The sequence below is a fragment of the Grammomys surdaster genome, unplaced genomic scaffold (assembly GCF_004785775.1).
Source record: "Grammomys surdaster isolate TR1022 unplaced genomic scaffold, NIH_TR_1.0 369, whole genome shotgun sequence".
Lineage (NCBI taxonomy): Eukaryota > Metazoa > Chordata > Mammalia > Rodentia > Muridae > Grammomys > Grammomys surdaster.
This window is the reverse complement of record NW_021604788.1, coordinates 14,435-23,423: the sequence shown is the minus strand read 5'-3', so window position 1 is coordinate 23,423 and position 8,989 is coordinate 14,435. Positions and strand designations below refer to the sequence as shown.

Genomic DNA, 8,989 nt, shown 5'->3' with positions numbered 1-8,989 from the left:
CACACACACACACACACACACACACACACACACACACACACACACACACACGATGTGAGGGGTGTTTAAAACCATGTGGAAAAGGCTAAGGTAGCCTACTGAACTATAACGTTTGCCCAAACCATCCCTTTTATCCCAATAAAAATCAGTCACACCATCAAATATGTGCAATGAAAGTATACTATGCTAGCCTAGACTGGTAGAGCCAGCTATATAAACCATGTAAGTAAAAGATATAATCAAATTGTATTACAGATGATAGTTATGAATTCTACTAAACACATAACATCCTATAGTTTAATCATTTAAACTAGTAAAGTGTATGTTGTATAGATTTATTAGTAAAATAAACAACAAATTTACCAATACACACACACAAAAACATATATGTACTTGGATTCATTTGGCCTAGATCACAGAAAAAGATAATTAAAGCAGAGAATTAGAATTTGAAATCAACAAAGAAGTATAATAACAAATAAAACATCTTAAAAGTTATAAAGTTTAAGGAATACATAAAATATTTTTTAAATGTTCACAACAAACAAAATGGAAAGGAAATCAGAGATATTTTGAATTAGAAACAAATTTAGAATTGATGTGCACCTCGCTCTACAGCTGAGGAAACGGGGACAGAAAGGTGAATGGCTTCCTTATGTTTTACAATCCTTATACCAACTCTGTAAAAAAGTTCCATGGCGCTGTGAATGCCTCTTGATTCTAACCCCCAATCATATGGCAATTTCAGAACCTTGGGGAAATTGAGTTTAGAAATTTTAAATCAAAAAACTGCCTGACACTTAGTAAGAGTTCAACATATGAAAATCACAAAGAGCTAAATGATGTAACGAGCTCACAGCTAGTCCAAGGAGCTCTCTATAAACATGGGCTCAATTCCAAAATTGCACCCTTGTGCTCTTCCTCTGAAATACAGGGAAAAAAACTAAAGTAGACACAATTTTGGAAGTGGGAAGGATAGATGCATTCTTATTGGCAATCAGAGACAAAAAGAACTTTGTTAAAGCCTTAGATTTCCTTTTCTGTGCCAAGCACTCCTAATGGAAAAAAATGTGCACAGCTGAGATGAAAATCCTCTAGAATTATGCATTCAGCTTATTTCTATAAACCAACCACCTCAAAACTCAGTGTCTTAAAACAACAACAATTTATCACTTCATACAATTCTATATGTTGACTATGTAGTTCTGCTGATTTCTACAGGATTTATATTTGAGTAGCAGTCCAGCTATGGACTGGTTCAGCCAGAACAATATGGCCTAGATGAATTTTTCCTTTCTTGTGGCTCTTTATCTAAGTCCTCCTTATGAAATGGAAGTTCCAGGGAAGCATGTGAAGAGAATAGAGGCTCTGGAGCCCCCATACTACATTCTATTAGTCAAGAAACATTAGATGGGAAACTCCTACTAAAGGGGTATGGCAAAAGATTCCACTGTTTGATTAAAAACAAAAATAAAAAATTGGTGCTTCCCTTTCTTTTATTAAAAATAAAAATAACATATATTGTATGTATTTTTCAAGTAAACCGTCTTTATTGATCTTTTTACAGGAAACCATATATCATTACCCAACTTTCTGCTTATACAGCTAGCTGGCCTCTTTAATCCTGTGACATTTTTCCAACTTTAGTCAACAATCGCAGGTGAGGGCCCCTTTACTAACTATGTTGCTCTAATAAAACACAATACAAACTACCCCTCAAATGATAAGAAAGTCTCTACCCAAGTATTTAGTCAACAACCACTACGACTGCCCAGAGTTTCACATTCACCTTGGCTTAATTCTCAGATGGTGCCACCCTTTTCAACCTACCAAAACCAACTCTGATTTGTGTTCAGGTATCTAGTTTTCTGATATAGCTAGAATGAGAGTCCTCTGGAATTGTACAACCAAACTCATTTTTATTGTACAGAAGCACTCCATTTGCCTTATTGCAATTGTCAAGTGTCAATAACCTTCCTGAACAATATGCTTTGTCATCCAAAGATGTTTCCAACCTCAGCACTACCACTAAAAATATAACCAAAACTGTGTTAGAGTTTTTTCTTGTATCTTTTTTGTTTGTTTCCATTAGTTTATTTATTTATTCACTTTGCATCCTGATTGCAGCCTCTCTCCCAGACTTGCACAGCCCCTCCCTTTCTCCTTTGAGAAGGAGGAGGTCCCCTGAGTACCAACCTACCCTGGCATATCAAGTCATTGCAGGACTAGGTACATCCTCTCCTACTGAAGCCAGACAAGGTAGCCCAGTTAGGGGAATAGGATCCACACATTTTAATCTATACGATTTAAGATTTGAATCACAAAGAAAAGGCTAGGTTTTTATTTTTTTAAGAAAAATATCTCTAGCTGAAAAACTTTTTGTGCATTAAATGCAGGCAGAATGGCCAGGTACAAAAACTTGCCAAGTATAAGACATCTTTCTTGCTTTGGTTTTAATTTAGGGGACTTTGTTGTTTGCTTTGTAGTTATTTTATCTTGAGATGGTCTTGCTAGGTAGTCCAGGCTGGCCTCAAACTTGAGATGCCCTGGTCTCAGCTTCCTAGGTGTTGGGGTTACATATGTAAACTACCACATCTTACCCTAAATGAAAGACTTATTGACTTATCTCACTGAGTAAGTATATTGGCTGGTTTTGTGTGTCGACTTGACACAAGCAACAGTCTTGAGAGAAGAAGGAGCCTTGGTTGAGGAAATGCCTCCATGAGATCAAGCCTTAAGGCATTTTCTCAATTTATGATTAATGTAGGAGGGCCCAGTCCATGGTGTATGGTGCCATTCTTGGGTTGGTGGTCCTAGATTATATAAGAAAGCAGACTGAGCAAACTGTGGGGAGCAAGCCAGTAAGCAATAACCCTTCATGGCCTCTGCATCAGCTCTTTCCTCCCCAACTTGCTTTTTGGTCACAGCATTTCATCACAGAACTAGAAACCCTAAGACAGCTTGTAATTAAAAATAACAACCATTTATGATATTTAGTAAGGACCAAGCACCATTCTAAGTAGTGTATATGATATGAGTCATTTTATCCCCGCAATGGCTCCATGAAGTTGATACTAAGTGAGCAGACTAATGTACAAAATAACTACAATAGAAATCGAGGTTAGTTACTAAGTGGCAGAGCTAAAACATTCCTGTCTTCAGGATCTAAATCACTAATCCTAAGAGTCCTACAGAAGACTAAGAAAATTCGAGAAAATATCTATGAGAGAGACTTAATATTTTGGGTAGGATAAGTTTTCTTAGAAATTAAAGAAACATAAGAGTGTAGTGGACAAGGTCCCTGAACAGACAGTCCACAAGAGGAAAATAGAAAATAGCATACAAAACATGAAAGCATTTGACTACTAGCCAATATAATAAAGATAAATAATAAAGAGAATAATCATGTCTATTGATATTATCTCCTTGCTTGTTGAAAGATAAATTGGTTTTGAATATGTGTTTTGAATATGTAGATATATTCAATTATACATATTTAAATATGTATACCATTTGGTCCAAAAATTTTACTTGTAGTAATTTCTCCATAAAAATAATTAGGTAAAGAGTGGGTATGATGACACACACTTTTAATCCCAACACTCAAGAAGTGGCAGGCAAATCTTCATGAGTTCAAGGCCAGCCTGGTCTACATACTAAGTCCCAGGCAGGCAGATCTACACAGTGAGACCAGTCTCAAAAAAACAATCAAAAAGCAGATGAGGACTTATAGCCTTAGGCCAATGAAACTCACTTAACCTTTGTTTATAGTTACCAAAATATGACAAAATAAAAGGCATGTATTTCCACCTAATGACATAGAAAGAAGATCATAAGATACTGTTAAGGAAAACAGAAAGTTTCGAAAATTGTCTAAATAGTATAATCTTGGTTATAAAACATACTTTTATATTGTGCATGTTTGCACATATATGGGTTTTTAGAAAGTCTTTAAATTTTTATAAATGTTATATTTTACTTTCTATGTTACTTTTTATGTATTCATATATTGCTGTTCTAATCATGTAAAAATAACCAATAGCCTCATTTCTAAAAGTTTAGATAACTGAAACTTTTCTTATATAACATGATTCTTTCAAAGAAAAACTAAGAAAGGAGACCTTTTGTTCCCCATCTCAATAAACACGTGACTGATTTTGATAGAAATATGGAGGAGCACATTAACTGTTACAAAGTAGGAGCTGCTTGATAGTATGATCATTGGGTCATGACTTCATGACCTTTAACACCATACCCCCTAATTAGTCTGCTTTCTAATCACCAGTCATCTGAGAGCTAAAAATATGATAAATCACAGCTGCCCAGAGCTCATCAGCCAATCCAATTCAGGAGATAAAATCAGCCCAGTAATATATACTTTAAAATGGGTTTGGAGGGAGACAATGAGAGCCTAAGAAAACTCACTTTATAAGTGCAGGCAATTAGCAGTCACCACATTGCAGGCCTTCTTAAGCAAAGATGTCACATGCTTAGAGCCAGGGACAGTGAAAAGCTGCAGAATGTCTTCGCCTGCTGACTGATGAAAATGACTGACGCTGGGGTGCCAGCTGAAAAATCAATTATTCACATCTACCAGGCAGCTGCCCCCTACACAGCAAGCAGCAGCAGGTCTCAGGAAAGGGAGATTGTTGTGGTTTGTTGTTAACATGCACTTCCATTTCTCTGGACTTGGAGCTCAACAACAGCAAAATCAATAGGCTGCTCCAAACTTAAAAAAAAAAAAAAGAAAGAAAGAAAGAAACAGAAAAGTTGAGCACCACCTGCATAACAACTAACAATGCAGTCATGTACTAATGGCAAGGAGTCCTTATCTCATCACCAGCCCATATTAGATTCCTATTGTATCTCCTAGAGTGATAAGAACCCAGAGGTTTATGACATTCCTAATTACTAGATTACTTCTGCTAGGAATAATGTACTGTAATAGACATTTATGTTCAAAACCTCATTACCTGTTTTTCATTATTTCATCCATGTCCTCTCAGGTCTCTGTGTCCTGTGGGTCCAAAAAGTCCTCTTTATAGATGTAAGGCTGTCTTTTCAAAGACCAAATGTGATAAGGTTAAGAAGCTCCAAAAACACATGATCAAGGAAATATAAAGCTTCTTTAGTCAGATTATTGGTTTGGAGTGAATGTTAGAAATGTTTATTTGTATGCATCTAATGTCTGTTGATACTTATATATAAAATACCTAATATGATTCCCTTGTGAGAAAACGTTGGGATACAAAATAGTACAGACATTTTATAAAACTCATTTGACAGTTTCTCATAGTTTTAATCTCATCATGATACTCACATCCCACTCCCAGATGAAATGAAAATTAATGTTCACATAAAAACCTGAGCATAGCTGATGGCAGTAGCTTTCTTCGTAATATCTCCAAAATGGGAATAATTAAATTTTCCCTTGCTGGCAGATGGAAAATGGATAAAATAGTTTGCATAAGTAGATTAGAATATTAGTCAGTAATAACTAGGAATAAGTGACTGATGCAGACAAATGGATGGATGAATCTGATAGATCACTGATTTTTTGTTTCGTTTGTTTGTTTGTTTGTTTGGTTGGTTGGTTGGTTTTGTTTTTCAAGACAGTGTTTCTCTGTATAGCCCTGGCTCTCCTGAAACTCACTCTGTACTGTAGACCAGACTGGCCTCAAACTCAGAAATCCGCCTGTCTCTGCCTCCCAAGTGCTGGGATTAATGGCGTGGGCCACCACTGCCCAGTTGACCACTGGTTTTTAACCTGTAAGTCATGACCCCTTTGGCAAAGTTCTACCTCCAAAAATATTTACATTTTATTTCATAACAGTAGCAAAATTAGTTATAAAGTAGCAATGAAAATGAGATGGTTGGGGTCAGTACAACATGAGGAACTGTATTAAAGGGTCACAGCATTAGGAAGGTTGAGAACCACTGTATTAGACTACAAGGTGAAAGGTACACCTTAAAGATGCATACTATGTGGGTCCATTCACATGATATTCTTGGTAAGGCAAAATTGTAAGACTGGAAAAGAGACAATTAGCTTGACAGGCAATGCAGGCATTGGGGGAGAGGCAGAGCACAAATGGGCAGCTAGCAGGAGTTATTTTGAAGCAAATAAAACTGTTTTGTATCTTTATTGTGGTGGAAGTTGTATGATTGTATGTGTTTGTGAAACCCCACAGAGATATAGCCTTGCAAAGCAAATTTTACTATATGTAAAGTATACTTTAGTTTTCTTAATTGGAAAAACTAAGGTAGGTAAAAGAACTCCAGGAATGCTCACTTTGGCAGCATATACAGTTAAATTGGAATGATTACACAGATTAGCATGGCCCTTGTGCAAGCATGACGTGCAAATTCATGAATCATTTCATATTTCTTTTTTAAAAAAGAAACTCAAAGAATGCATCTACAAATCTAAACCACTTTGTTGCTCATCCCTGGGCATTTTGCTTGTTTATCATCATCTTTACTTAGCCTCGTTTTCCCTGTCACATCTGCAGCTAGAGCAGACAGGACTCTCCAGAATGTATTTCTCCTTTCAGAGCTTTATTACCATGGACAGAACATCTAGCCAGGGCCTAGAGGAAAAAAATTAATACATTCATGGCTGCTCAATTTTTAAAGAGGTTTCCCCCAAGAACTTCCTGAAAGAGTTAGAAGAAACAGGCAGGTTTGTGATGTAAAGTGATGAGCAAAAATTCAGGCATTGGGTAGAATTTTAGGAAACTTGTCTCTGTTTACACATAATGATCTTTAACAAATGCTTCACATTTTCTATTATCAAGGCCTCGGTGTGGGGGTGGGGGGACAACAACAAAACCCATGGCAAATGATTCAAGAGACTCACAAAAGTGCAGGATGCAGAATAAAGGGAATCCACGGGAGCTGATGAACACCCATATGTTAGCAATAATGGAAAGCCTTAAACACAAGACTGGTGATACTAGAGGAGGAAGTAATAGTGCTGCCTGGGAGCCAGAGAGATGTGAACCTGTAGAGGAGGATTTTTCTGGCATGGGCTGTAATCATGAAAGATGACCCAAAACCAAAATCACGGACCCCAGTTGGAAGACAACAGGAAATAAAAAACTCTGCCATTTCTTTTCTATGACTCCAGGTTCTTACAGTTGCCTACCATTGGCCAAATCTAATACAAGACTGGCTGGTGATGGAAGCTTTAGTAATGATGGGCCTGATGGTCAGTCTCTATGATTGAGACCAGAAAGGGAAAGAGAACAGACCCTGGAAAGAATAAAATGGGCAGATTAAACTAAGAATAGTAAGGACCTTATTATTTATCAAAGTCAACTTTTAAAATCCTTTGATTGAGCACTCTGTGGAAACTCTCCTCCATATTCTTCAGAAACCCCAATTCACATGGAATAATTCATAATTCCTCAAAAAATATGATTATCTTCACCCACTTTGGCTTTGGTCCAGGTAAACTGGATTTTACTCAGGGTGTGTACTCAGCATCAAAAGAGCTTAAAGATTGCTGAAAGGTCTTTTGTCTTATTGTTGGTTGCCTATCAAACCTTTAACCAAGATGCTACAAAAGAATAAACATATGAATGAATCTTTACTTTTAGAGCTACATACATGAGGATTCCACACATTTGTTCCAGAAGAGTTTTCAGCCATCATCAGGTATAGAATTATGGCTATAGATACAAATAGAATAGAGCATGAAGCAGAAAGAGTTTAAAATCATTTTAATATATTTTCACTCTGTATATAATGTAGATCTTTCCTGACTCAATAATTCTGTAAGAAGAAGGTATAAATAGAGCATATACATGTATACATGCATATATGTATAAAATCTTATGTATATATTTACAGAGCTAAACCACAAGCTACATGGCAAACCAGATCATTTCAAGATTAACAGCCTGTTTCCAGTCCTTGAAGTACTGCTTAAGTCTCACAAATTATCACACCTACTTTGATTTTTCCCCATGATTTCCAAAATGAAAGTCTTTATTCATCTCTTCATCCTAGACAACTCTTTTTTTAATATCCTATATTAGTTTTCTTTTTTCTTTTTTTGAAAATTATGTATTAATTCTTTACATTCTGTGTATAGTTCTATCTGCAATAGAAATTTTAAAAATAAACAACACAAGACCAAAAACTATAAAAGAGAACATGTCAAATATAGCCTCAAGCAATGTAAGCTCTGCTGCCCTCAGAAGTCCACAAACTACATTCAGCATGGCACTGGTGCTGCCTCGCAATAAATCATAAACCCTCCAGCTCTTCCACTGAACTCGCAATGGTGGTCGTCATGCCAGAGCAGTTCTTGAGAGGATCTAAGTAGTACTGAGCTATTCATTCTCTCAGAACTTTAATGTTCTTTATCCATCAGGTATTGAGTTGTTAGGCTGATGCTTCTAAGTGTAATAGTACATTAAGCAGGTTACCCACAGTACACACATTGAAAAGAAGGAGGTAAATAGTATAGATTTGTTGATACTCTTTCCAATTAGAGTATTCTTCCAATTTAAGGGCTGCCACAATTACACAGAACCAGATAACCAATGTAGTCTTTGAGTGGTTAAGTGGCCAGCAATCCTCATGTTACTTGCCAATTTAAAGACTGCTAGAATTAAAACACAGCCAGATAAATAATGGTTAGTGTAGAGCCACACTGACTTCTAAGGAACCATACTGGTTCCATAAAGTGAGGAAATACTTGGTTTATTTGTGCCACAATTGTATAGCAGAGGTTCTGTGGCAGTTTTCAAAGAGCTACATTGGGTAGATTAATGTTTGTCATCAATGCTGTTTAATTTTAGACAATTCCATACTATGCAAAATGCAATTGTGATCGTATTTACCACCCCTATTACTGTGCCTCTGATCTTCTCCTTTTCCTCAGCCAGTGCCCCTCCCACCACTGTCATATTATTACTCAAGGTACTCTAAAGGAACAGAACTGTTAGTGTGTGTGTGTGTGTGTGTGTGTGTGTGTGTG

The 8,989-nt window shown here is 36.6% G+C and overlaps 1 non-coding gene across 1 annotated transcript; it reads left to right on the top strand.

Moving 5' to 3' along the window:
- Nucleotides 1–6,284: 6,284 nt before the first annotated feature.
- LOC114631959 lies at nt 6,285–6,389 on the top strand. The gene has a single exon (XR_003713028.1). It is a non-coding gene; the product is annotated as a U6 spliceosomal RNA (small nuclear RNA).
- The last annotated feature ends 2,600 nt before the right edge of the window (nt 6,390–8,989 follow it).